This window comes from Panthera pardus, unplaced genomic scaffold (genome assembly GCF_024362965.1).
Source record: "Panthera pardus isolate Hobbes unplaced genomic scaffold, ASM2436296v1 HiC_scaffold_12, whole genome shotgun sequence".
Lineage (NCBI taxonomy): Eukaryota > Metazoa > Chordata > Mammalia > Carnivora > Felidae > Panthera > Panthera pardus.
In genome coordinates this window covers 24,022,052-24,044,468 of record NW_026526677.1, presented here as the reverse complement: position 1 = coordinate 24,044,468, position 22,417 = coordinate 24,022,052, and the positions used below count along the sequence as shown (strand labels likewise).

The 22,417-nt window shown below is 36.8% G+C and overlaps 1 pseudogene; it reads left to right on the top strand.

The window, feature by feature from the left end:
- The window catches only part of LOC109245150 (elongation factor 1-alpha 1-like), a 37,781-nt pseudogene extending 17,420 nt beyond the window's left edge, over positions 1 to 20,361 (top strand).
- The last annotated feature ends 2,056 nt before the right edge of the window (positions 20,362 to 22,417 follow it).

Below are 22,417 nucleotides of genomic sequence, written 5' to 3'. Positions count from 1 at the left end.
TTTTTTTCTCATTCAAGAATCACCTACCACCAATTAACTCTGCCCCCCCCAACCATTTTCCAGTTTGAAAACCTTAAAGACTGCTCATTTTAATAACCACTCCTTGATGACTATGTCCCAGGTTTTATCTGAGTTCATCAGATAAAAAAATAAAGGAGAAGTTCTCAGAAGAGACTGGATGGACGCTGGTCAGACAGTCCTCAAATGTCTGCTCTAGGGGTTTTCATTTTCTTCCATACAAATTAAATTGTGTGAATAAGAATGTTATTCTTTGTATGAAACCATTTTGAAATAGCTCTATCCACACAAGCCTCTCTTATGCTCATTTTAACTCATTCATCTTTTCAAATTGAATACCCATTAAAAATATAGTTTCCAAAGTATTTTAAATAACGATCACATTTTCTCTCTTTTTCATTGCTCTACAATCATTGAACCAATGTCGCCCTATAACCTGGGGTTAACAGTCATAAGAATTTCCTCACAAAGATGTTTACCTGTGCTTGGTCACCCTTAGGAAATTTGTCCTGCTTCCATAATGACTCTGGAATTATACAGTCGACACTTTCAAAGATGAAACAGTGCTTTCTAGCTAATTCTCTTCCATCTAAATGGTTCTGGGAACTCCATGGTCTCAAGTCCAGAAAGTTATGACACCCAGAAGCTTCAGTGTTTTTGGTATGACCTTTGACCTCTAAACTAAAGAAATGAAGAAAAACGAAATGGCAACAAAACTTTAAACCTGAGATCAGTTCAAATCCTAACACAGATTCACACGATAATTTGTTGACCTGATGTATCGCTGAAAGTGGATGCTCACTCTGTTTATGGTTATTCAACATGAGAATTTGAAAGACAACTGTAATGCACCATTAAATAAGAGAACAATTGTGGAAAAATTACAGCTGGTCCACTAATTTTCAAAAATTATATCTTAATCTAAGCAAAGTTGCTTTATATTGTTGATTGTGTGAAACTAAATTTTAAAAAGGAAAAATTTCAGGTAGGCACCGAAGTTGACTATGTGAAATAAAGTTTCAAATAAAAACTAAGTTTAAAACAAATGAAAATGAATGCCTAATTTTATCTCAGTCAACAAACTCAAATATCTTAAAAGCACCTAGACTTAAGGGCGCCTGGATGGCTCAGTCGGTTGAGAACCTGACTCTTGATTTTGGCTTAAGCCCCACCCACATCAGGCTCAGCACTGAGCCTGCTTAACATTCTCTCTCCCTCCCTCTGCCTCTCTCCCCAGCTAGCACTCTCTCTCTCTCTCTCTCTCTCTCTCAAATAATTAAAATGAAAAAAAAATAAACTAAAAAGCAGCTAGACATATACGTGAGGATCTTGTGACTGTAATGTCTAACAATGTCTAAGTGAAAGCCATGGTTCATTTTTGCAGTCTGGCCAGTTTAGGTAGCTTTCTTTCCTTCCCTCAGTCTTGATCCATAGTCCTCCAGAATCCATGATTTTCCATGGTAAGAAAAATCCTCCTAAAAGGATTGTTTAGAATATATGTGGCTATGCTTCTAAAATATATGTTGTTAAAATATAAAGGAAATAGTGGAAGAGTAAAATTCATCCTAGAGAAGTAGTAAGAACGAAAACAACAACACATTTCACACATTTTTGTTACTGCATTTTGTTACACACACTTTGATATCTGCAACCAGCTATCCCAAACTATGAGTTGACAAGCAAGCACAGGGTGAGGGATGGGCTGCAGGTGAAGAAGGACTAAAAAGGGAATAACATTTGGGGCACTATGAAGCTTACATGTAGGGGTTTTGCCTATTTCCTTCATGGGAACAATTGCAATGTGTGATTATATTTTTTTCATTTATTGTCTTAATGGCTTGTTGTCCACTATCCTGCTAGAAATGTTAATGCTCCAGGGGGATAAGGACCACAGTACTTTCTGCACAGGCTGGATCACAAAGGAAGGCAGTTGGTGAATCATTTCTGAATTCACATCTTTTGAATTCAGCTTATGCTGTGGTATATCTCTCTTAAGATGAAGCACATGGGACAGTTTTTCAGCTTCATGGATTTACAAAACTAGTATGAAGATAGCACAGAGTTCTTGCATACCCCACATGCAATTTCCTCTATTACTATCTTACACTAATATGGTACAATTGTAACAATTAATGAACCAATATTGACACACTGTTGTCAACTAAAGTCCATATTTCATTAAAATTTGCCCAGTTTTCCCTCTTTTCCTTTTTATGTTCTTGGGATCCTATCCAGGGTAACATACTGCATTAATAGTCATATCTAGTAAGAGTCCTCTTGGCTGAGACAGTTGGTCAGACTTCCTTCGACAATTTTGAGGAGTTCTAGTCAGATATTTTGTAGAATATGCTTAAATTTTGGTATGTTTGATGTTTTTTTCATGGTTAGTCTGGGACTATGGGTTTTTGAGGAGGAAGAACACAGAGGTAAGTGCCATATTCTTTACATCACATCAAGGATGCATACTATCAATATAACATATTGGTGCTGATGTTAAACCTGATCACCTGGCTTGAAGTAGTGTTAGTCATGTTTTTCCACCGTTGGTTGTCTCTCTCTGTCTTTTTCTTTTTTTCTTTCTCTTTCCATACTGTAGTCTTTGGAAGGTGGTCACTATACACATCCTGTACTTAAGTAATGGAGAGCTTTGCTTCACCTCCTTGAAAGCAAAGTGTTGGCATAAATTATTCAGAATTTTTCTGCATCAGAGATTGGTCATTATTTACTTCTATATTTAATCATTTATATCTATCAGTATGGACTAATGGATTTTTTTTCCTTACTTTGGGTTTAAATGTCATACACACACACACACACACACACACACACACACACACACACACACGTATTCTCCCTGTCCTGTCTCTGGAACTTTACATAGACTCTTGCTTTTGCCTAAATATCTTATGTACCCTCCCCAATAAACATATATTGCTGATTTCTCTGACCTTGGTTTTCACCTCCTCAGAGGTATTATCCTGATTGTAGGATTGCTGAAGAGCCTAAACTTCAAAATGAATTTGAATATCAAAATTTTAGAGTCAGAATTATTATTTGTGCTCTCTTGCAGTAAGATACGTAGACCTGAAAAAAGTTTGGACCTTTTAGACTAAACTGACTTATAGGCCGTGGATAAATTCACAAAGGGCTAAGGGATTCAAATATAATGTAAGCAAATGTATACTTTTTCCAAAATAATTGAATATCAGCAACTAAATAGTGATATAATTTGTGGTTTTGAAATGCTCTGGTATGTATATAGGCATCCCTAGGATAATAAATAAAAAAGTTTATAAATCACAAGTGTTTATATCCAGGAGATAGATCCTTTGGAAATTTAAATGAAACCTTCAGTCGGGGCCATAGAATATAAATATTCTCCAAAAATTTACTTTTCTTGCTGGGAAAAAAAAATTCCCACATTATATTGAATTCTTAGTATAGTTGTAACCAACAACACTCTCTGGATATAATATCATTTTTAGAACCTCAATTGTTTGGCTTTTTTTTTCTCTAAACAAGGTATGATTAACATCCTTATACCTACATTTTATGCAAAGCTTATACCTTTGTTTCAGAATTTTTAAAAATGCAATTTCTTGGGCAAAATATTTATTTATGCTTATGGTCACCATTGCCAAATTTTAAGCCAACAGTTTTCATCCCTATCCACGTTGTTTGATAATGTCCTCCACATTGAGCTATGTACTGATCTGAATTCTGAGACTTTAGAGTAAACACATTTTGGGGGTTTCATTCCAGCTTACAATGCCTACTTTCCCTATTTTCTTACCTTGATTGGTCTCCTGACAGGTGTGATGGTACAGTTCACTATGGCCACTATTGACACCTGACACAAGTTGGGCAAATGAAATTATCACCCTTGGACATTTGGAATTAGGATGAGGAAATTCTAATTTATTTTGGTATAGGTTTTTGAGGAAAGATGGGTAACCTACTTTTACCTGTTATGTATAAGAAGAAGAACAAGGAAAGGTCATGTTCTGGAAGAGATCTTGGAAGCACTGCACAGAGAGAAAGGCAGAGTCAAGTGCTGAAGAGTTCAGCCAATTTTTCAGTTTTCATTTTTAGTTCCTTGCTGAGGTTCTACTGCCATCTTATTGGAATCAGCCCCTAAATCCTTAAAATAAATTCCGCTTTTTTGTTTCTACATGGTCAAGTTGGTTTGGATACTTGCATCCAGAGAATCCTTTTTTTTTTTTTTTTAATTTATTTCTTCTTCAGAGAATCCCACTTAATATAGCAACTAGTTCCTCCAATACCTGGACTGAATTTGTAGATTCCAGACCCTCATAAATAACCCAAGACATCTTTGCTTGTGTTTAAAATTCTGCCTTCTGAATATTACTGTGTACTCTTATGTGGTATTTTAAGACATGATTTTTGATCCAGGATGAAGAGCTATTTCTGATTCTCTTTAGTTGCAGTCTCCAGTTGACCTTGTCTTGTCTTTTGCTGCCCTCAGTGACTCTCTCCCCAAGCATTTGTACCTAAAACACACTAGACATGAAAGAGGTCTCCTTTTCACTGTCAAAACAAAGTTGATGTAAGTGCAATTGAATTTACATAATGGTAAAGTGCTATAAGAACTCAGATTATTTTTAGGAAAAGAAAAAAAAATGGAAAAAAGAAAAGATATATGACAGAATTCCTGAAAGCAAGAGAACTATGGGAATTAGCTTTTCCCATCAAAGGATTGAAAGTCCTTGAGTTTCATGATGTTCTTTTAATTTAATTTTCTTTAATTGAGTCTCTTTTATTGAGTTTAAAATTGAAAACAACTGATGAATTTGTTGGTGGATAAATATATGAAATTGCAAAGAATATACTGGTGTTTATTTAATAATTTGAATTTTTCTGTGATCTAGTTTCATATCGCCAAAAAACAATACAACTATCTATGATAATATTGAAATGCTAATGGAATACCAATGTAGTAACTTAGATGTCATTAGAAGATAATCACCCACGTTTATTTAAAATCCTGTTTATAGGGGCACTTGGGTGGCTCAGTCAGTTGAGCCTCTGACTTTGGCTCAGGTCATGATCTCAACAGTTCTTGAACCCCATGTAGGGCTCTGTGCTGACAGCTTGGAGCCTGAAGCCTGCTTTGAATTCTGTGTCTCCCTCTCTCTCTGCCCCTCCCCGCTGACATTCAGTCTCTCTGTCTCTTAAAAAAAAATAATAAAATGCTGTTTATATGTTTACACAGTATTTTATGTGGAATTCCTTAGAAAAATTAAATGATTTAATAAAACTAATGGGTCAGTTTCATTAAATGACAAAAATTTCTTATTCAAACATATTGTATCAAGTGCCCAAGAGTCTCAGCCAATTTTGGAATTTTCCAATATGGAGAGGCTATGTTGTTTAATTAACATGGAAATAAAAATTAATTGACTTGTGGTTTACTTGAAACATTCTAGCCAAATTGATTCCATGACATTTACCTTAAATCCTTTTCCTTTCCCTTCTAATATAAATGCTTGTTGAGGCATTTAGCCACTGGATAACTGTGTATCATTCCGTGCAAAGCACTGTGTTGGTTAATTTAAGGGGGAAAAATCTGAAATCCACTTATCTGAATGCATGTTTATAAACAATGAGAAAATAGAGGAGAAACTGAGGGTTTCCTAAGGAGTCTGCAGATACATGGTTTTAAGAGGTAAGAGGAAGAATGACACAGCTGAGGGAAGATGGAGGCACATTTAGAGTTAGTTTAGTGTCTGAAGGAAGGGCACCTTGGTAGGTCAGTCCATTGACTGACTCTTGATTTGGGCTCAGGTCATGATATGACAGTCACTAGATCGAACCCTGCATTGGGCTCCACACCAGAGCCTGCTTAGGATTCCCTCTCTTCCTCTCTCTCTGCCTCTCCCCTGCTCACGCTCTCTCTCTCTCAAAAATAAATAAACTATAAAAAAAAAAAGTATGAATGAGATTTCCAGGTAAAGATATGTGAGGAACTCCTGGTAGGATCAATGTTCCGAATGCAAGAAAATGCAGATAAATCAAGGATGACACCAAGAGCATCCTGTGAGTAATGTGTACAGTGATCACAAGGGATGCAAGAAGGAAAAAAAAAAATAATGCAGATAAACAGACATTCTTTCATCCTAAGAATAGTCTGCAATTTATAACTCAAGTGTAAATAGATGTTTTAGACTAAGATTTGATAACGTATAAATGGCCCAGCCAAATCTGCCCCACAGCCCACTTTTATAAATAAACTTTTATGGGAGCACAGCACTGACTTAATTTACATATTGTTCATGGCTGGTTTGGCACTATAATGCCAAAGTTGAGTGGTTGCAACAGAGACAAAATGGCCTGCAAAGCTTAAAATATTTATAAACTGGCCTTTTACAGAAAAAGGTTCCTGAACACTGTCCTAGATTTCTGTGCAAATATTAATGATGGGGTTGGTATTAGTTGTCAAAATAGCTCCAAGATATGCTAAAGTTATGGCACATTGAATTCGCTGGAATAGTATCATAGATCCTTTGGCAAATTTCTTACTTTTTCCACACCTAATGTAAGGAATGATTTAGAAGAAGAATCACATAATTGTACCTAATGCATTCTCAATCCTATTTGAAGCCTGAAAAGATGTCTTCTAAATGAGAGAATGTTGAATTTTTTTTTTCTTTCTGGACTTTAGAAATCACAGAAATGCTTTTTTTTCCCCAAGTAGTTATTTTCTGATGTTATTAATTCAAATATAATAAATGAATATGTGAAAAAACATAGCCTCCAGAACTGCTCCCTGTCTCTTCACTCACAACTTAGATTAAGACTGGTTTTGAACTCTGGATCCTCTAAGGTATAATTTGCACTGGTTGCTTTTACCTACTTTGAAAGTATATCCATTCCCCAGTGCCATCAACTCTCTTTTATCAGCAATTCTCACACTTCTGAAAGTGTTCATTCTCACCATGTGGCACTGAATCTTATATGTGTATCACATAGTTTGGGGGAAGCGAGCAGTGATGCCCTGGGGTTATTTTCTTTGTGATAGAGAGTTATAACTCTTCAGAGTCCATTTCCAAGGTGAACTTGGCTCCTGTGGTTATCCACCTGCTTCCTTTAGAAGTGCTTCTAAGTCATATGTATGATTGCTTCTGAATACTTCAGAAGACCACTGTGGTTCTGCAAAGAAGGGCTTGAAAACAAAACAAAACAAAAAGTGACTGGTAAATCTATTTTTAGAAAATTTAAACACTGCATCTTTAGCAATGGATAGTAACATTAAAGAAAAAAAAAACAAATGAAAGTCAACTACAAGTATTTGGGAGTGATGTGATACTAGAGAGATCACTCTGTGAGAGCACAATTAAATGATCCCATTGTTGCACAAGATGAATGCTGGCAAAGGTTATTAGGCAAATATTGGAGCAATATACAATCTTCTTCAACTTATCATGGGGTTACATCCAATAAATCCATCATAAATTGAAAATATTGTGAATTGAAAATACCCGACCTACCAAGAATCATAGCCTAGCCCAACCCACCTTAAACACGCTCAGAACACTTACATTAGTCTACAGTTGAGCAAAATGATCTAATACAAAGGCTATTTTATAAAATAGTGTTGACTGTATCATGTAATTTATTGAATCTTATACTGAAAGTGAAAACAGAAGGTTGTATGGGTACAGGACAGTAATAAGTATATTTTTGTTTACCCTCGTGATGCTGCTGCCCTGCATCACGATAGAGTATCACACTGCATATTGGTGTCTGGGGAAAAGTTCAAAATTCAAATACTGAAGTATAGTTTCTACTGAATGTGCATTGATTTCACACCATTGTAACATCAAAAAAATCACAAACCATTATAAGTTGGGGCCCATTTGTGAATAGTATAATTGTATGAGAAGATATAAATTTTAGCAAAATGAATTCAACAATACATTAAAATTTCATACACCATGATCTAGTGGGATTTATTCCAAAGATGCAAGGGTAGTTCAACCTTTATAAGTCAGTGTCTTATACCACATTAACAAAATGAAAGATAAAAATTAAATGATCATCTCAATAGATGCAGAAAAAAAAAAAAACATTTGACAAACTTGAACATCCATTTATAATAAAAAAAACTCTCAGTGAAGTGGATACAGAGAGAACTTACATCAACATAATAAAGACCATATATGAGAAGCCCATAGCTAAACATCATACTTGACAGTAAAAAACTGAAAACATTTCATACTTGACAATAAAAAGCTGAAAGCCTTCATCTAAAGCCAGGACCACAAGGATGCCCAGTCTTACCAAGTCTTATTCAAGATGGTAATAGAAGTCTTAGCCAGAGCAATTAGACAAGAAAAATTTTGAAAAAAATTCAAATTCAAAAGGAAGAAGTAAAACTGTCACTACTTGTTGATGACATTATATTTGGAAAACCTTAAAGACATCATCAAAAAAATTTTTAAAAAATATTAGAACTTATTAATTCAATGAAGTTGCAGGATAAAGAATCAATCCACAAAAATCTGTTGCATTTCTATACACCAATAATCAAACTATCTGAAACAGAAATAAAGGAAACAATTCCGGGGGTGCCTGGGTGGCTCAGTCAATTAAGCATCTGACTCTTGATTTTGGCTCAGGTCATGAGCTCATAGTTTGTGAGATTGAATGCCACATTAGCCTCTGTGCTATCAGCACAGATTATTACTTGAGATTATCTCTCTCTCTCCTCTTTCTGTCCTTACCCTGTTCTCTCTCTCTCTTTCTCTCTGTTTCTCTCCCTGTCTTCCTAAATAAATAAATAAATATTAAAAAACAGAAACAAAAACAAAAAACAATTCCATGTATGATTACATGCAGGAGGTTAAAATACCTAGTGATGAACTTAACCAAGATGGTAAAAGACCTATATATTGGAACTTCTTTAATGAAAGATATTGAAAACACAAGTAAATGGAAAGATATTTATGCTTATGAATTGGAATGATCACTATTGTTAAAATGTCCATACTATCCAAGGTGATTTACAGATTCAGTGCAGTCCCTATCAAAATTACAGTGACATTTTTCAAAACAATAGATAAGTAATTCTAAAATTTGTATAGCAACACACACACACACACACACACACACACACACACAACCTAAATAGCCAAAGCAATCTTGAGAAAGAACCATACTAGAGGTACCATGGTCCCTGATTTCAAACTATATTACAAAGTTATAGTAATTAAAACAGTATGGTATTGGCATAAAAAGAGACACATAGGTCAATAGAATAGAATAGAAAGCTTAGAACCAAACCCATGCATATATGGTTAAGTAATTTATGACAAAGGGGCCAAAAATATGCAATGGGCAAAGAACTGTCTCTTCAATAAAACTGGACCACTGTCATATAGCATACACAAAAATTAACTCAAAATTAATTAAGTCTTGAAGGTAAGACATGAAAACTAGAAACTCCTACAAGAAAATACAGTCAGTAAGATCTTTGACATAGGTCTTGGAGATTATTTTATTTTTTTAAAATCTGACACCAAAAGCAAAAATAAGTGGGACTACATCATACTAAAACATCCTTCACACTGAAGGAAACTATCAACAAAATGAGAGGGCAGTCTGCTGATTGAGAAAAAATAATTTTTTTGCAAATCACTTATCTAATAAAGGGATAATGTCCAAAATATGTGCAGAACTCATACAACTCAATAGCCAAAACAAACAAACAAACAAACAAAAAACAATCTGATTTAAAAATGGACAGAAAACCTGAACAGACATTTTCCCACAGAAGATGTTCAGATGGCCCACAGGTACATGAAAAGACGTTCTGCATCATTAATCATCAGGGAAATAAAAATCAAAACTACAATGAGATATTACCTCACGCCAGTCAGAATGGCTTTTATCAAAGAGACAAGAAATGATGATGTAGACCAAAGGGAACCCTTGTGCACTGTAGGTGGGAATGTGTGTAGCCACTATGGAAAGAACTATGGAGGTTCTTCAAAAAATTACAAAAAATGCACAACTATCTTATGATCCAGCAATTCTCCTTCTGGGTATTTATCTAAAGAAAATGAAAATAGTGATTTAAAAGCATAAATGCAAAAGAAGATATATGCAACCCTGTGTTCATTGCTGCATTATTTACATAACCAAGTTATGAAAAAAACCTGTGTCTGTCAATGGAAGTGGATAAAGAAGACGTGGTACACACACACACACACACACACACACACACAGAAGAATATTATTCAGTTATAAAAAATGAAATCTTGCCATTTGCAACAAAATAGATGGACCTCAAGGATATTATGTTAAGTGAAATCAGACAGAAAAACAAATACCATACGATCTCTCTTCTGTGTAGAATCCAATACAAACAGTTTTATAGATATAAGTTCGTGGTTGCTAGAGGTGGGAGGTGGGGGTTGGGAGAAATGGATAAAGAATTATTAAAAAGAAAAAATATATACACAATGAAAAAGAAAATATTGTGAATAATCTTAGTAAGAAATGTAAATATCTTAAGAAAATTAGGACTATGATATTTTATTAAAACATGAAAATGTTGAACAAATGATAAATGAAGAATATGGATGGAAAGTTTCAGCCATGTAAAGATGTAAACCGTTCTAAAACTAGCTTAGGACTTAGTTTTTAGAACTTGACAACACATTTCTCAAGTTCATCTGAAGAAAATAATTTATATGAGTACCCAAAAAAATGTTAAAGAAAAATAAGGACATTCTTCTTTGACAGGTAAGAAAACACACTAATGATAAAAAAAACCCAAAAACACTTAAAATCTAAAACAACTATAACCTTTATATTTTCTAAATGTATCAAAAGCTAAAATGTATCTCATAATTTAAAAAGTAATAATAAAGGGAATTAATGAATAGTCTAGAGAAAAGTTGGAATCCAGAATATAGAAATCAAAGATCCTGGAATGAATAAATACTAATAGATATATTAATACTAATACTAGGGTATAGTAGTTAAAAACCCTTTATGAAGAGGGTTATCAAATACTTAATATTAATTGTTTTTGCAATGCTTTGCAAAAAAAGTCACTAAAATTTTTCAGTAAACTATGCCATAGGACAGAAACCTGAAGACCTGAGGAATAGACAATGTATTAGCCATGTTTCAGTGTAGGAAATGGAAATCACTGCAGATATTTATAGCAGAAAGAAATTTAAGAGAGGTGCTTTCAAAATTTTCAGAATGGCTAGGGAAGTGGGATTCAGAGAGCTGCCGGAGTCCAGCTCCAGCAGGTCCGGGGGTTCCCGAAGGATGAATGGCATCAGTGAAAAAGTGAAAATAAAATAAAACAAAAATAAAAATGGACACAGACAACAGCAATGTGTTGGACTGGCCACTTTATTGTGGCAAACGTGGCATTATATTTGCTAGCAATTTCCTTATAGCGTGCATCATCTATGTTTTCTGGCGTTACCTAATTCTAAAATTGTTCCTTTGTGTAATCACCCTTTAAGGAATAACATGATTGTTTTCTCATAATGTTCCCTCCTGCCCTTTGCTTATTGATTAATTTCTTTCATTGTTTTCATTATGTATCTACGTTTATCTATAATCTATAAAGCATTTGCTTTGCTGTTTTCATGAAAGGTCATTTATCTCTCATACCTCAAGTGGAACAGTTACAGGGACATGACCTCTTAGTTGTTTCCCTGAACCATTTGTGGTTTTGAAGAACAAAAGTGTTCACCTCGGTGTGAGGTTCCAGGAGGGGGCCAAGAGGGCCTTAGGAACCCACGCCTTATGCATTCCCAGAGAGACAATGCACCTGGGAACTAATGAACCATTCTGTACCTTAACTGACTAGGTTCAATCATCATCTGGAATGCCTCCTGGGGGCCCAGTGGGCCTAGGGGTTGGAGTGACCTGTGCCCATAGATACACTCCTTAGTTACCTGAGTGGGGCTTTCAAATCCGTTTGTTCCTTCCTTGGCTGGGAAATGTATGAGGCTATCCTTCCTTTAGGTAGAGGAGTCTTTATAGGGGGTGGCAAGGGCTAAATGTAGGACCGCACAATTTCCTTGCAGAACCTTATTTCTTTCCCAATGGTTCTTTTCCCAGGGGGCCTGTCGAGGGCAATTCCCCAACAGACAGTTCCCCAGGTACTTTTATTAAGGCCAAATTACATAAAAGCAAGAGTACAAGAAGCTTCTCTGTTTGTGGGGCGCCTTGCAGTTCCGATCCATCCACCGCCCAGGCCCTGCCATCAGGCTGGTTGGATAGCTCGGCTTCAGGCAGAGAGCCACAGTAAGATTTTTGCCTTGAGAATGGCCAGGATCCCAATTTTGCTCTGCTAGAAACTTTGCTGTTAATGTCACAAGTGCTCCACATTGATGAAGCTGGTGAGTAGACAACAGAATTTGCAAAATGGGCACTGCCAATATCTACATGCTCTGGAAGCCGCTAGTCTGCTGGTACCACAGCAGAGAGGTGGCATCAACCTCCACTTCCATCAGAACTCATGCTTTCTGATGGGTACAACCCAATTCACATTAAGGGACTAGAGAAAAATACAGATTTTTAGCTTAACCACTATGAACAGGAGAGTAAAATAGAGATCGAAAAAGCCTTTGCAATCATAAAAGACTAAGAAGTTGCTGAAGAAGGAATATGAATGGTACATTTTTATGAGAGAAAAAAAGTTTAATTTTAATTCTCAGTAAAGAAATATAAATTAAAACCAAAATGAATGTGCTGACAGCTCAGAGCTTGGAGCCTTCTTCAGATTCTGTGTCTCCCTCTCTGTCTGCCCCTTCACCGCTCACGCTCTGTCTCTCTGTCTCAAAAATAAATAAACATTTGGGGCGCCTGGGTGGCTCACTCAGTTAATTGTCTGACTTTAGCTCAGGTCGTGATCTCACAGTTTGTGAGTTCGAGCCCCACGTTGGGCTCTGTGTTGACAACTTGGAGCCTGGAGCCTGCTTCGGATTCTGTGTCTCCCTCTCTCTCTCTGCCCCTACCCCACTTGTGCTCTGTCCCTCTCTGTTGCTCAAAAATGAAGAAATGTAAATAACATAAACAAACAAACATTAACAGAAACAAAATATTTTGCTTCTAATAGTCTAGTGATGAGTTCTGAGAAGACTCCAGTGGGATGAAAATTCCCAGGCAGCAGAAAAGAAGTGCAAATAGATTCAACATACTGGCTGGCAATTTGGCAGTAGGGTATCTAGAGCCTTAGAAATGACCCCATCCTTTAATAATACAGTAATCTGCTTCTTGGAATCTAGCTTAGGAAATAACATGTCTCCAATTTATGATCTAGAATATCGGTAACAGAAAAAATAGGCAGCTATTTTTTGTGAGTGTGAAAAATAAGAAAATAACTAGTACCCAAAAGTGAATAGTTAAATAAGTTATATTGCTTCTGAATAATTGGTTACAATAAAGCTTTGTAATGACATTGGAAAATGTTCAGGCTAAGTGAAATGAAGTAGGACACAAAAATATTTATAAAATATGGGCCTATTTACACTATTGACAAAGAAAGAAAAAAAGGATATGATTGTCTGCTTCTGTTCTCTAACATTTTTATTGACTTTTCATAAATGTCAGCATGAAAAATATAACATTTTTTTTAACTCACCAGTATTCCTACCATTGTTCATAGTGTAGAGTTTTATTTATTTATTTAACCATTGATAGTATAATAGATTGGGGAAAAGGAAAGCTTTGTGGACCAATAAAATCTTTAATTGGATGTAAACCAAAGCATTTATTTAATAGGAGATATGAACAGAAACATGAGAAAAGCTAATTCATAATCAGCATAGACCATACTAATTCTCTTCTTTGTTCTCAGACATTGGTGTTTGCAAATCCTACAAGTTACCATCATAGTAAATTGTTACTTGCCTTTTCAAGAAATCACTAGGTGCCATGAACATTTTAGAGAAGCTGTATGATTTTAGTATTTTAATTTTATTTATGAACTTTTCTAGACAGACTAGAGAGGCTTGTCTTTCTCCCCGCCCCAGCTTTATTGAGGTATAATTGATAAATAGAATTATAAGCTATATTTAAAGTGTACAGTGTGATGATATGACTTGAAACACAGTGAAAGGATTCCCACTCACCCCTCAAGTTAACATGTCTTCACCTATTTACAGCTTTTATTTATTTATTTTTTGTGAGGAAATTGAAGTTCTACTTAGACTTTTCTAGGAATTCTAGCTACTTTTGTAGATCTTTTTTTTTTTTTTTCTTCAAATAGGATACTGGCAAAGTTAGACATGGTGGTAGTAAGAAAAAGAAAAATCACTGAGTCTGAGTGATTTTTCAAAATTACAGCTAGGGTAGGTGGTGTGACATTCGCCTGTGTTACTCCTGGTACCTTAACTTTGATCTCTTTCTCGAAAAAAGAGAAAATAAAGACACACAGATCCAAGAATTCAGGAGGACTTCAACTTCCTGAATGCCAGAAAGAATGGTGATTTAGTGACTCTGGTATCAGTGGACTCCATTTGACCAGTAGGAGATTCTGATTTGTTGGAGACGGGCATGCTGTATCTGTGTGAACCAGCATCAGAAACTTTTATTTTGTCTGACAACATATTTTTATTTATTTTATGGATAAGAGCAGTCATCTCAGAATATATCTTAGTGGTATTGGAAATGTATTTTGTATCTTTGGGTTCTGACTGGCTGAAATGAGCTGGTTACCCAAAGTGGCCCCATCACACATCAGGGTGGGTAGGAAGATTTCCCCTCGTAGTGTGAGTTCTATAACCTCTGCCACAGATTCCTTTGGGGAGTGATAGATACTGGAAACTACGCATAAGAACCAAAGGGCAAGCCTATGTTTTTTGAGCAGTGAAATGCAGTGTCACAAGTGGGAATCAGGGCTATAGGTTCTTAGTAGGTCTTTAAAGTGAGTTCTAATGCTGTCCTATGATGAACTCGATAAGCAGACTCAGGGCAAGGGGAGCATGATGGCAGTATCAGTAATTGTAAAAATAAGGTCTTGGAGACACTGTTTCCTTTACAAAGAGGTTTAGAATAAAAAAAAAAAAATAGTAGATACTGAGTTTGCAAATGTGTTTTGTCGTGGGGCACATACCTCCGAGGTGTCTCTTGTATTTCTGCACAATTATTTTATCAAGAGGCATTGATAGTTCTGCTCCAAACCATCTTTTCAAAGATGTTTTTATAGCTAACAGCTTTCAAAGACAGAGACAGTATCTCCCTTTGGTGCAGAGGACAGATTTGTTACCTGAAGGGCATGATAAAGATAATGTCTCCCTTTGGAGACAGGTTTGCTAGAAGCTTCCAGAGATCTAGATTTCATAAACTCTGGGTCCCTGGTCCTAAACCGCATCTTCTGCCCTACCCCTGTGGGACTTGGGGGCAAGGAGACCAATGTGAGTACGAGGCTCATGCTGCTGGGTCAAGAGTAATAAATACCTTTGCCTTTGACAACACCTGTGAAGCTGTGGCAAGCTGACTGGTTACCTTACATGCAGAGCAAAATTTTAGTCTCAGCAATTTATAGCTTTTAATTTGTGAAGATTGTTTTCTGATTGCAAAAACAGTGTTTTTTTTTGTGCAAGGAATAAGTAGAAAAGATATGTAAGAAGAAAAAAATACATAATCTTACCTAGGGAAGGATAATATTTCGATTTTAGCACAAATTTTAATATTTATCTATATGTACATATAAGTAATATTATATATACTTGTGATTAGCATAAATTGTATTTTGCCTGCTGCTTTTGTCTCCTAAAATTAGGTTGGATATTTCTATGTCATTAAATTTTTAAACATGATTTTGAAAATCTGCTTAAAAATCTCTTTTATTATAACTAAACTATTATTTACTCAATCATTCTCTTTTTGAATATTTAGGTAATTTAGAGCTTTTAGTTATTAAAAATAATAATTCTAGGGGCGCCTGGGTGGCGCAGTCGATTAAGCGTCCGACTTCAGCCAGGTCACGATCTCGCGGTCCGTGAGTTCGAGCCCTGCCCCGCGTCAGGCTCTGGGCTGATGGCTCGGAGCCTGGAGCCTGTTTCCGATTCTGTGTCTCCCTCTCTCTCTGCCCCTCCCCCATTCATGCTCTGTCTCTCTCTGTCCCAAAAATAAATAAAAAACGTTGAAAATAATAATAATAATAATAATTCTACAATGAACATCTTTTCATACTCATAGTGTGCTTCTCTTCTTTACATGTAAAAAAAAAAAAAAAAAAAAAAAATCCAGGGCTCCCTGATGGCTCAGTCAGTTAAGCATCTGACTCTTGATTTCGGCTCAGGTCATGATCTCACAGTCAGTCATGAGATGGAGCCCTGTGTCAGGCTCTGTGCTGACAGTGCAGAGCCTGGTTGGGATTCTCTCCCCTCTCTCTGTACCCCCCAGCTCATGTGTGCTCCCTCTCTCTCTCTCTCTCTCTCTCTCTCTCTCTCTCTCAATATAGATAAGTAAACACTTTTTTTTTTAATTGGCAACATAAAACAGGTCTCAGCAATTTTTCATTTAATATTTTTTTCATGTGTGCTTTGGTTCTCTCTGAGCTGAGCCAGAAGTTCTACAGAATCGGAATGTGCACAGGAGGTGGTTTCTCTCATCCTTAACATTGTTAGACTTTTAACTGGGTAAATGGCCTTTGTCTTTTACTTCTTTCTCATGCATTCTTCCAGAAGTTTTGATCTGTTTCATAGATTCCACTGAAGTTATACTTTTTACCTTTCAGTTACTGAGTCACACATCAGGGCATGTGACTCCAAATTCTCTCCATTTCTCTGGCCTCTTCAGCAGATTTCACTTCATCCTTTCAAAATAAAGACACATGGATACAGGGTAGTAGATTTACTTCAGAGTTCTGTCAAAATCTATCTTTAGTTCTTGAGTTAGTTCTTAACATTATTAAATAGCTGTCATTAATAGGTTGATTGTAGCACATTTTTCTCCTCATGGCTTTGGAAAGGGTAAGTGGCTTCTTATTCTAGGATTAGTGTCATAATGAATGTACTTTACCAAGTTAAATATTCGTTCTAGATAATACCATCTTCTAGATAATACCATTTCCAGGAGAGTACCTGGAAAGTACTCTCACTTTGTATACCTGTCTGATGTCTGCCACATTCTTTAAAGTACTTCTGTTCCTTCTCTAAGAGAGTTGAGTTGTTATTTTACTAACTGGTGGTACAATATGATGGCTTAGGTATATACCCTAGAGGTGAAGTTTAGGCTCTAGTGGACAGGATCTAATTGTATAGTTGTATCAAATTCAAAACAATGGTCCCTTTGCCTCCTCCCAAATCAGTATGAAGGACTATAGGGTCATGTGGCTGACATCTCTGGGGGTAGCACACCGCTGTTCCATCAGGCACTTACACATAAAGTTTAAAGTAGATTTCCCTCTCTAAGAAGGGATGAGCAGAAAGACAAAGCACCTATTCAGCTTTGCATTTGCATGCTCATATCTGAAAGGAATATAAATGAAGCAAATAATTCAACAACCACAAAAAGAAGTGAATAAAAGCTCTTCTCTTCTCCTGACACCAAAATCATTGTAAAAAAACCTAGCCTTCTGAAATTTCTGTTTGTGGCTTTGTTAAGAGAGTCTGAGTCCTTTTCAGGATTCTGGCTCAGGGAAGATAAATAGCAGAATCAAACAATCAAACAAGATAAATAAATAAAAATAAACAAATGAAAAACTCCTGAGTAAATCATGAGGCTCCAGATTGGGTAAAGCTTTTTTCTCCCAAAGGAATCTTTACTTCCAACATACACTTTACAAATAGAATTTTAAGATTTCTGGCCATTAAAATATAAGGAGTGATGATATTTCATTTTTTTATCCCAACACTCGAAAGACTCTTGCATGTACCAGATTAATGAATAAATGTGAGTTCTGAATCAAGGAATGATGAATGGATGATGGCTGTGTTTTCTTATGAAGATGCAAAATGTGGATGCATATGTCAAAACAAACATTTACACTGGGCAAAGTTAAATTGACAAGGAAGGCTTTATTCAAGAATATTCCAATAGTGGAAAGAGGCCAGAACTCAGTCTGGCTCAGTTCCATTGAAACAAAAGTTGCAAGGTTGTATTCTCTCTCTCTCTCTCTCTCTCTCTCTCTCTCTCTCTCTCTCTCTCTCTCTCTCTCTCCGTTTTTAGCACTAAGGTGAGCTAGTACAGATAGAGGAGGTTGACTAATGGAATGTGTCCACCACATTGAATTTTTCCTGAGTTTGCAAATGATTTTCTGTGTGAGTAGCCTTGCTAACTGGCACCCACTGAACCTAGGCTCCTGCTTTCTTAACAGAGATGTATGATACAGGCTCTAATTTTTCTTGGTGATTACAGGAATTGCTTCCAGATACTTGACAATCTTGGGTCATAAAACTGGCAAGATGATTTAAAAAAAAAAAAAGATTTGCGTATATCTCAAAGGGACAGGGAAATGATTCACAGTTACCAGTTTTCCAAAATAAATGCTCTACAAAAAGGGAAGTTCCTTTGGTCAGGAAGAAGCCTTGAGTTTAATCAAACTGAGGAGAATGTTAAAAGCCACTTTGTCACATGCATCTTCTTAATTTGATAGAAATTGATTATGAGGGAAAAATTTCTTCCTGTCCAAATGTATGAGAACTGGTAACTATTTTTGTTATATGAGTATCCTGGGTGGGTCAAATATGAGAATTTCATTACATGCATTCAGTGAGAAATAAAATACACCTCTTACTTTGTCACAGTGGGTTTGCTGGCAGAACACAGGTGTCATGAAAACCACTTGTAAACCTACACCAAAACGGGAAGGGAAAGGAATCATATCAACATCATTGTCATTAGACATGGAGACTTGGGCAAGTCTACCACTACTGGTCATCTGATCTATAAATGTGGTGGGCTTGACAAACTATCCAAAAATTCAAGAAGGAGGCTGCTGAAGTAAGAAAGGGCTCCTTCGAGCATGCCTGTGTCTTGGATAAACTTATATCAACATCATTGTCATTAGACATGGAGACTTGGGCAAGTCTACCACTACTGGTCATCTGATCTATAAATGTGGTGGGCTTGACAAACTATCCAAAAATTCAAGAAGGAGGCTGCTGAAGTAAGAAAGGGCTCCTTCGAGCATGCCTGTGTCTTGGATAAACTGAAAGCTGAATGCAGCATCACCATTGATAGCTCTCTGTGGAAATTCAAGACTGGCCAAGTGTTTTGTGACCATCACTGATGCCCCAAGACACAGATACTTTCTATCAAAAATGTGATTACAGGCACCTCTAGGCTGGCTGTGCTGTCCTGATTGTTGCTGCTGGTGTTCGTGAATTTTAAGCCAGTATCTCCAAGAATGGGCAGACCCATGAGCATGCCCTTCTGGTTTACACACTCCGTGTGCAACAACTCATTGTTGGTGTTAACCAAATGGATTGCAGTGAGCCACTCTACTGCCAGAAAATATACAAGGAATTCATTAAGGAAGTCAGCAGCTACGTTAAGAAAATTGGTTACAACTGTCACACAGTAGTATTTGTGCCAGTTTCTGGTTGGAATGGTGACAACATGCTGGAGCTAAGTGCTAACATGCTTTGGTCCAAGGGATAGAAAGTCACCTGTAAGGATGGCAGTGCTAGTGGAACCATGCTGCTTGAAGCTTTGAATTGCATTCTGTCACCAACTCATCCAACTGACAAGCCCTTGTGTCTGCCCCTCCAGGACATCTGCAAAATTGCATTGATATTGTCCCTGTGGGCTGAGTGGACACCGGTGTTCTTAAACCTAGAATGGTGGTCACCTTTATTACAACTGAAGTAAAGTCTGTTGAAAGCAACCATGGAGCTTTGAGTGAGGCTCTTTTGGGGACAGTGTGTGCTTCAGTGTCAAGAATGTATCTGTCGAAGATGTTTATTGTGGCAATGTAGCTGGTGACAGCAAAAATGACCCACCAATGAAGCGGCTGGCTTCATGGCTCAGGTGATTGTCCTGAACCGTCCGGGCCACATCAGTGCTGGATATGCTGGATATGCACCCGTGCCGGGTTGTCCTGCAGCTCACAAATCTTGCATGTTTGCTGAGCTGAAGGAGAAGATTGATCCTCGTTTTTGGAATAAGCTGGAAGATGGCCCCAAGTTCTTGAAATCTGGTGATGATGCCATCTTTGATATGGTTCCTGGCAAGCCTGTGCATGTTGAGAGCTTCTCTACCTGTCCTCCTCTGGGCTGTTTTACTGTTTGTGACATGAGATAGATAGTCACTGTGGGTGTCATCAAAGCAGTGGACAACAAGGCAGCTGGAGCTGGCAAGGGCACCAAGCCTGCCTAGAGAGCTCAGAAGGTTAGATGAATGTTGTCTCCAATATCTGCTACCCCAGGCTTAATCAGTGGAGGGAGAAAGGTCTCAGAACTGTTTGTGTTAATTAGCCATTTAAGTTTAAAGTAAAAGACTGTGAATGATCACAGTATGTTATAGAGCCTTCAGAAGGAAAGGAGAAGGTTCTGTGGACCATTTGTGTGTGTGTGTGTGTGTCTATGTGGCCATTTTAAGTTATTAGGTTTTAAAATCAGTACCTTTTAATAGAAACAACTTGACCAAAATTCTTGGTCAAGACAGAATCTTGAGACCCATTAAAACAAAAGTTGAATGATAAAAAAAAGACAACTATTAAATAACAAATCACTTATGTGTTATTTAATAGAAAAAGAAGCTTAGTGCATGTGGTATTTCTCTGTCTTTAATCAGCTGGTATTAAATACTAATCCCTTAATCTTTGATTTATTTTTTTATCCCATCACTTCTGTTGGATGATAGCCATGCTGGATTGTAGCCCCCGCTGATTCTCCATGCTACAAAATCTTTCCTCTGATTTGAAGCCTGAGGCATCAGAGGTAAGTGAGAAATGGGTTGTCATTTATGTCAAAACTCCTATCTTCGTCCCTGTTACATTTCACACTTTGTCAGTTCGTGTCTCAGGTCTTCTTGTCATGCATCTTGCATGGCTCTTCTGATTTTCTCTGTAACAAAAACCAACTTGTTCCTGCATCTTCTTCTTGGCCATAAATGTACATGCTTAACTATGTAGTGGATGGAGGTGAAACTAATATTTCTGATAGTCCTATATTGGTTATGCATTGTGCAGAATATAAGAGAAGTACTTGAAGAACAAATATACTTCCTAAGATTATGGCAGTCCATTGTATGGATGAGACTTCCATTTGAGTTCCGTGGAATTTTCTATGCACATGTGGAAATAATTAGCACATGGTTTTGTCTTAAAACTGTAATTGAGGGGTGCCTGGGTGGCTCAGTTGGTTGAGCATTCAACTTTGGCTCAGGTCATGATCTCGCAGTTTGTAAGTTCGAGCCCCGTGTGGGGCTCTGTGCTGACAGCTCAGAGCCTGGAGCCTGCTTCAGATTCTGTCTCCCTCTCTCTGACCCTCCCCGTTCATGCTCTCTCTCTGTCTCAAAAATAAATAAACGTTAAAAAACAAAAAACAAAACAAAAACCCCGTAATTGATATAGAGGGCGCCTGGGTGGCTCAGCTGGTTGAGTTTCCGACTCTTGATTTCAGCTCAGGTCATGATCTCATTTTTTGTGAGATCAAGCCCCGCATCGGGCTCTGTACTGGCAGCATGGAGCTTGCTTGGGAATATGTCTCTTTTTCTCTCTCTTCCCCTTCCCTGTTCATGTTCTTTCTCTCAAAAATAAAATATAACTTAAAAAAATTAAACTATAATTGATATGAATTTATAATTATTTTAAAATATAATGAGCACACTTTTTAAATAATTGTTTTAAATTTTTTGTTCATTTATTTTGAAAGAGAGAGAGACAGAGCATAAGCAGGGGAGGTCCGAAAAAGGGGGAAAGAGAAAATCCAAACAGGCCCCATGCCATCAGTGCAGAGCCAGACGTGGGGCTCAATCTCATGAACCACGAGATCATGACCTGCGTGAAAATCAAGAGCTAGACACTTAACCGGTTGAGCAACCCAGGTGCCCCAATGAATACACTTTTAAATTTATGAGATAACATATTGTCAGTGAGCAAAGTTTATTTTTGAAAAGGAAAATTCTAAAGCCTCGGCTTTACCTTCTGTATAATAGAAGTAATGTTTTGAGGATACAATGTTGCATTAGAACAGAGTGGATGCCTTGCCCTGGGGCAATGCAAGAGCATATTAGAAACAGACCTAAGATGAAAGTTTATAAAGATAAGAATATTTATTTAAATGTAAACTTTTCAAGGTAATATCTTTAAAAAATTAAGAATGTAAGAAGATCTCTAAGAGTAAGTGCATTATTTTCAAATGTACTTAAATCATTAGTCAAGTGGCACTGTGTTTATTGCATGATTATGGGTTTCCTCAGAGGAAAAACAGCTTGCCTCCCTCTGATAAAA